The sequence below is a fragment of the Ranitomeya variabilis genome, chromosome 3, assembly GCF_051348905.1.
Source record: "Ranitomeya variabilis isolate aRanVar5 chromosome 3, aRanVar5.hap1, whole genome shotgun sequence".
Taxonomy (NCBI): domain Eukaryota; kingdom Metazoa; phylum Chordata; class Amphibia; order Anura; family Dendrobatidae; genus Ranitomeya; species Ranitomeya variabilis.
Genome location: NC_135234.1, coordinates 636,531,955 through 636,537,954, shown reverse-complemented (window position 1 = coordinate 636,537,954; position 6,000 = coordinate 636,531,955).

Below are 6,000 nucleotides of genomic sequence, written 5' to 3'. Positions count from 1 at the left end.
TGTGCTGCTTGGGCAGGATAGCTGACCAATCACAGCACAGCTCCTTTCCTGAGCTGTGCTGTGAGGTCACACAAAGAAAACTAATGCTGATTGGCTGCATTTCAGACAGTCAGCATTAGACCACCTCTGTCCACGGTTTTGAGGATGAGGAGCCAGAGAATCTGTGCAGGAAACAGGTGACTGTGAGTCAGCTGTTGTGTGAGTGTGTCTCATCTCTGAGTGACTCAGCCTTAAATAGTCAACTGTGCCTCTGACTGTGCTGGCTGAAGTGAGGGTCGGCGCACACACGCACGCACAGCTCTCTTGGCAGATCAATGGAAGCCAACAGTGGCGGCAGGTGATGTGAAGGAGCTGCCCCTGCTCTTCCCATCACATCACTTGTGCAGCCTGCTCACCAGTGACAGCTATACAATAAAGTGCACACTGCACGGCGCAAGCTATTAGCATGCAGGGCAGGCATGAATGAAGGAGGCTGAGACTGAGGGCGGGCCCACCAGAGGATTCTCCGGTAAACTTTGCCCCAGTCCGACCCTGGCAACACATAAGCATATATAGTATATGTTATAACTTATAATTAAAAATATGCCCAAAATGCTGTGTCTTTTCATCATACTGTTATAAAAAGATAGAACAAAAGGCAATCAAAAAGTCATATATTTAAAAGCATAGTATCATGGAAAATGTCAACCCGACTCACAAGTCAAGCCCTCATATGACATTATTGGATAAAAACTATAAAAAAGTTATAGATTTAAGAATATGGCAATGAAAAAGTAGCAAAACATAAAAAAATATATATAAATCTGGTATCGCTGTTAGAATAATGACAGAAAGAATAAAGTTGTCACAGTTTCACATCTGACTGTGGCCTAGGGATGCTGTGAGTGACAGCTCAACTACATTAAGCGATCTATGGTGTGCCGGACTGTACGTTTTGTGACTGACAGTCCAGTCATCCAATCTGATCCTGGTGAGTGATGGGCTGTCAGTGTTTTGATTGACAGCCCTGCTGTTCAATCTGCTTTAGCCCGTGGGCGTTTTTACAGGTGCCTCAAATAATTTGCAGGCTTGCCGTGTTCAGATTGTCAGCTGTAGATTTGTTATAGCTAGGTGTGTATGCTTGCTCTGTGTCTGACTAATGATCTTGCTGATAACCCTCGATTTTGTTGTGACTACTCTTTTGGATTATCCTTTCTGCTTCTGATGCTTTCTGACTTCAGGTATCTGACCACTAACTTGGCCTCCGACTATCCTTTTGTTGTACTCCATGGTTTTGATGTACCCTCCTGGCATTTGACCCTGGACTGTTACCTGACCATGCCTTTGTTTCACCCCTATGTAGTATGAGCACTCCTGCTATCTGACCTTGGACCTTCTGACTACCCTGTCTCATGACTTGCCTGTGAGTAGTGACTCAGCATTATAGTTGTCTTATTACTTTTACTGAACTGTTAACAGTTTAAAAAATAAAAACAATGAAAAAATGCTATGCATCTCAAACTGTTTCGAATTAAAGCTTCAATTCATCTTGCAAAAAAACAAATAAACAAACAAACCGTCATGAAGCTCTGTCAGCAGCAAAATAAAAAAGTTATAGTTCTCAGAATATGATCCAATTTTTTTTCAAAAATTGTCACCAACATAAATTATGCTGACCTGAAGAATAAAGAAAACAAAATCAAAATAACTTCTGAACTGCTATTTATTTGTTCATTCTGCCCTCAAAAATCAGGCTAAGGCTATGTTCACACGTTGCGTTTTTGCTGTTTTTTTATGCAAATTTTAAGCTGCGTTTTACAGTACCAATGAAGTCTATGAGATTTCAGAAGTCTCATGCACATATATTGTTTTTATTTTCCTGACTGATTTGGAAAACAGCTGCGTTTTTGAAAACTGCAGCATTTCTCTTCTTTGAGAGTTTTTTCTGTGTGTTTACAGCGTTTAGTCACCCATAGGAAACAATAAATAAGTGCAAAAATGCAGCAAAAAACGCAGGTATCAGTCTTTGCTGCTTTTTTATGCAAAAAACCTAATTATGTCAAATCATACCGAACCTACTGAACCGCCGCACAACCAGCTCTGCCCTCTCCTAGTGTATCATCACCCATCCCCTGCAGACTGTGAGCCCTCGCGGGCAGGGTCCTCCCTCCTTATGTACCCGTGTGCCTTGTTTTTGCTCATGTTTAATGTATTTGTCTATATTTGCCCCGTATTTCACATGTAAAGCGCCATGGAATAAATGACGCTATAAAAAAGAATAATAATAATAATAATAATAATAATAATAATAAATCATGCTTTTTTTGTGGACACCAAACTTTATCAACAAGTACAAGAGACAACAAAAACGCAACAAAACTCAGCAAAACGTGCTTCTTGTAAGCCGATTCTTTACTGCCAAGAGAGTAGGTTTTCCTGTCGAAAAAAAACACAGCAAAAATGCAATGTGAGAACATAGACTAAGCCTTGGTTCACATCTCTTCTGTGCTTTACAGTGAGCCCCATGTCAGGATTTCTGTGTAAATTCAAGAATAACGGGATTCAAAACAAAAGAACCCCGATGGAACCATTCATTATAATTAGGTAGACAGAGTCACTTTGGACTTTGGCCTCTGTCCATCTCATGTTTTTCTTGGATTTAGATAATGTTCATCATAGGGAATGGGTTAAATGTGAACCTAGCTTTAACCCCTTTCTGATATCAGACGTACTATCCCATTGAGGTGACCTGGGCCCGTATGACTATCGACTGGATAGTACATCATATGCAATCAGCCGTGTTCACGGGGGGGGAGCGTGGCCGATTGCGGCCGGGTGTCAGCTGATTATCACAGCTGACATCTGGCACTATGTGCCAGGAGCAGTCATGGACCGCTCCTGGCACTTTAACCCCCGGAACAATGCAATCAAACAAGATTGCAGCGTTCCGGTGACATAGGGAAGCATCACGCAGGGAGGGGGTTCCCTGCGTGCTTCCCTGAGACCCTCAGAACAACGCGATGTGATCGTGTTGTTCTGAGGGTCTCCTCCTGTCTCCTCCCTGCAGGCCCCTGGATCCAAGATGGCTGTGGGGTCCTTCCGGGTCCTGCAGGGTGGTGGCTTGTCAGTGCCTGCTGATAGCAGGCACCGTCAAGTCTCCTGCACTGCCTGTCAGATCGCTGGTCTGACACAGTGGTCTGCAAAGTGTCAGATCAGCGATCTGACACTATATAGTGATGTCCCATCCTGGGACAAAGTAAAAAAGTAAAGAAAAGATATTATACGGTGTAAAAATATATATTTTTTAAATTTCTAAGTAAAGAAAAGAAAAATAAATAAATATTATTCCAATAAATACATTTCTTTATGTAAATTTAAAAAAGAAACAATAGAAGTACACATATTTGGTATCCCCGCGACCGTAACGACCCGACCTGTAAAACTGTCCCACTAGTTAACCCCTTCAGTGAACACAGTAAAAAAAAAAGAAGCAAAAAAACAATGCTTTATCATCATACTGCCGAACAAAAAGTGGAATAACACGAGATCAAAAAGACAGATACAAATAAAAATGGTACTGCTGAAAACGTCATCTTGTCCCGCAAAAAAACAAGACCTCACATAACTCTCTTGGCCAAAATATGGAAAAATTATAGCTCTCAAAATGTGGTGATGCAAAAACTATTTTTTAGCAATAAAAAGTCTTTTAGCGTGTGATAGCTGTCAAACATAAAGACCCGATATATAAAAACCCACTGTAAATAGTAAATCAAACCCCCCTTTACCACCCCCTTAGTTAGGGAAAAATAATAAAATTAAAAAAATGCATTTATTTCCATTTTCCCATTAGGGTTAGGGTTGGGGCTAAAGTTAGGGTTAGGGCTAAAGTTAGGGTTAGGGTTGGGGATAAAGTAAGGGTTAGGGTTGGGCTAAAGTTAGGGTTAGAGTTAAAGTTAGGGTTGGGACTAGAGTTGAGCTTAAGGTTTGGATGCATGTGATGTGACAGTGACATAGCCACGACACATGCAGCTGCAGCGTTGGACAGCTGATCAGCCGGCGTGCTTCATGTATCCGGGTTCCCTTTGCAGCTTATTTGGCAAGCTATATGCAAAGACCAGATCAAATTCGCTCAACTCTAGTAGCCAAACAACTTTCGTCCCATCTCTCCTACATGGATAGGCTGAGAATAGGAATGAGGAGGAAGACAGGGAGGAGGAGATGGAACGTCTTCATCATGGTGGTGACAGGGAAGTGTTGGCTGTATAGAGCTTGGCACATATGGCCAACTTAATGTACTGCTGCCTTTCCCGTGACCCTTGCGTTACATTCATCTTGGCAAAAATAGAGTACTGGATGTTCACCCTACTAGACCCACGCTACACGGAGAACTTTGCATATCTTCTTCCTGAGGTGGAGAGGTCTTCTAAAATGGTGCTATACCAGAAGTTCATTGTGGAAAATATGTTGACAAAATTCCCATCAGACAGCGCTAGCGGCAGGGGACAAGCTTCCTTGCCCAACCAAGGAGGAGAGGCCAGGGAGACACACACAGCAGAGGCAGGGAACACTGTCATAGGTGTGGGCCAATTTCATGACACCAGCCCAGTGCCCAGGGCCTGATGACCAAGATGGTCAAAATGAAAAATGAAAATTACAACTGTAGAATGGGAGGAGTAGAACTAAGCAACAGCATGTGTGAAAAAGACTTGAGTATACTAATAGATCAGACTGCACATGAGTCAATAGTGTGATGCAGCATCAAAAAAGGCAAACAAAGATCTAGGATGTATTAAGAGAAGCATAGCATCTAGATCACGTGAAGAAATTATCCCCTCTACTCCTCCTTGGTCAGGCCTCATCTGGAATACTATGTCCAGTTCTGGGCACCACATTTAAAAAAAAAACATTGAAAAACTGGAGCAAGATGAGAGAAGAGCTACCAGGATGGTAAGCGGACTTGCAAAGTATGTCCTACGAGGTATGTCCAGTAGGTCCTGCAGGCGGGGGTGAACCTAGCCTCTCTGCTGCCTGAGGCGAACTTCAAAACGGCGCCCCCCCCAAACACATATTTCAGCATCATCACACTGTTACGGAACTGCAACAGAGGACTAGGGTAGAAGGGGGAAAACTGACCCTGCACTATGACTAGGCTGATACCCTACTATGGAGTGGGCAACCCATTCCTAGCTAATAGACTCACCGACGATCCTAGGTTAATCTCAAGCGAAGACCTATAGATAGGGGATCCCTGAAAGATATAAGGACTGAGTACAAAAATGGGTCACCTCCTATTAGAAGGCACAGAGAAGGTTGCAGAAACCAATAGAAAACAAAAACTAGACAAGTAGAACCAGAGGTCCCAGAACTGAACAAATTATACACACGGAAGGCAAAGCACCAAGCTAGAACTCAAGCAGATTAACACTGTTGTCCAGCAAGGACTGGGAGGCAGGTGTTGGTTAATAAAGAGTGATACAAACACCTGACCAAAGACCAACCCAGCACCAGAGGAAAAAGACCAGCAGCCAGAACACCACAAGAAAATGGCGGATAATCAGAAACTAAACAGATTCTAACAGTACTTCCCCTTTAACGAGGATCCCCCGGATCCTCTAGGCCGGGTCTTATTCAGAAATCTCCTGTGAAAAGCCTTAATTAACCTTGATGCTGAGACGTCCACAGCTTTCACCCAGGAAATGTCCTCGGGACCGAAACCCTTCCAGGACACAAGATACTGTAACCCTCCTCTGTGCCACGTGGAATCAAGAAAGCACAAAATGTCAAACTCGCAGTCCTCATCAACTGGAGGAGCAGACGGCATAGCTACCTTATGTGGCGTGTCAACTTTCTTCAGCAAAGATACATGAAAAACTGAATTAATTTTCCAGGACAAAGGAATGTCTAATCTCACCGCTGCCGAGTTGACAATCTGAACCACTTTGAAGGGTCCTACAAACTTAGGTCCCGACTTTTTAGAAGGGATCTTCAAACGCAGATTCCTAGAGGACAACCAAACCATGT